Raw genomic sequence first — 1,874 nt, forward strand, 5'->3', positions numbered from 1 at the left:
TGACTTATTAGAAGCAGACTTATACCGTCCTTCCGTGACTTTGTCAGTCAACATCTTTTATACCTTCTCCTAAGTTTTTATGAAGATTGGTACAATACTGTGGAAGCTATAAAGAAAGTCCGTGATCAATCCGTCTGGGGTCCAAACGGACCCCAGCAAAAAAGTGTAGCTTTTGAAACAAACTTTTGAGTCTAACTCCCTAACTATTTATCATATCACCACCAAACTTTCAGAGCATAATAAACATGTAAAACTAAATCCTCATAGAAACTTATGTGTCATCACCATATAATATGACGACATTATGACGTCATTAAGCTAATAAGGGCGGCCATCTTGGATTTTGACTAATGACGTCATGAAATTAGCATGAATTATAAATTTTGAATCATGAAAATAGCATTGAATTTCATAGAATTTTATTGTTGTAAGAAAACAAGCATTGTTTACCAAGAAAACCTTGTTTAAATCGAAATTGGCAAATTTTGGCAAAAATATGCCTGTCATAATTCCGTTGCCATGGCAACCCCAAATAATGATAAATTTACTTTATTAACAAAAAAATTTTGCTAACAATATTTTTGTGATATATAACCAAGTTTCGTAGCTTTAGCACTAGCCGTTCATGAGTTATGCGACATAAACGTTGCTGAAGGCCTCAAAATTCCCCTCTCTGGTGAGAATAGGTTTAGTGCAAAAGATGGTCCTTCTGATCTTTTGCATAAATTATGATAATGAGGTGGAATTAGCAACACCTTAACATGTCGAAATATTTCTCTTACATTGACGAAGCAATGTATGTACAATGATCACCGATAGGAATTGGAACAAAGATTTTATGAACAAAACATTTTGGGGTCCGTTTGGACCCCACTCGGTCATTTTAGTCGCAAAAAAAGGTCGGGTGCTTGAGGGTTAAGGAAGTTGGTGGAGAAGCAATGTCTTTCCCAGTTCAGTTTCCAATGGGGAAGTTTCTTTCATGATGATCGCGAGATACGCATAACTGCCAGTCAGTACTTCAAGGCTCGCCTTATGAGTGCAGACACACGGTTTGCGAGAGACACCAGCTACATCTTCTTCGCACAATATGTAACAGAGTTGAATTTCATACAGTCAAACATGTCTATATCGTTGCGAAAAAGTGCACCGATCACAAGTGACGGGCGTGACATAGGGGCCCAAATGTTGTCTAACAGAGAGGACTTACAGTCCATTCTAAAGTCAGATGTAGGCTATCGCTTCCTTCAGCCAGTCAGGGGTACGCCGCAGTTCTGGGAAAAGACGCTAAATGAATTGTATGCGATGATAAGACAGTTGGGAATCCCTACATGGTTTGCTAGCTTTTCTGCCGCAGATTTGCGATGGCCAGAAGTGTTAGAGGCTATTCGACAAGATCATGGCACAGTACCAGTAAGTGAGTTGTCGTGGGAAGAGCGTTGTGACATTTTGAAGAGTAATCCTGTCACAGCCGCTCGCATGTTCGATCACCGAGTTAAGCTGCTTTTCAAACATCTCATTAAATCTCCGTCTCAACCGATTGGGGAAGTGATAGATTTTTTCGTGCGGACAGAATTTCAATCGCGCGGTAGCCCACATATTCACCTTTTGCTTTGGGTCAAAGATGCGCCAAAATTAAATGAAAATACTGAAGAGGAGATCTGCTCCTTTGTGGACAAGTATGTGTGCAGTCAGCTACCTAACCCAGAGACAGATAAAGAGTTATTCGACATAGTTAGTCAGGTTCAAACACACCGAAAAGGGCATACGGCGTCATGCAAGAAAGGTGGCAAGGTCTGTAGGTTTGGATTCCCTAAACCTCCTGTGAAGCAGACATTTCTGTGTGGCCCCGTGGCACTGAAGGACCTGACCGAAGC

At 40.8% G+C, this 1,874-nt stretch overlaps 1 long non-coding RNA gene across 1 annotated transcript in view; it reads right to left on the reverse strand.

Annotated features, from left to right (window-relative positions):
• Nucleotides 1-1,874, reverse strand: part of LOC118412659 — a 22,909-nt gene that overhangs the window by 14,029 nt on the left and 7,006 nt on the right. The window lies entirely within an intron of this gene.

Source organism: Branchiostoma floridae, chromosome 3 (assembly GCF_000003815.2).
Source record: "Branchiostoma floridae strain S238N-H82 chromosome 3, Bfl_VNyyK, whole genome shotgun sequence".
NCBI lineage: Eukaryota > Metazoa > Chordata > Leptocardii > Amphioxiformes > Branchiostomatidae > Branchiostoma > Branchiostoma floridae.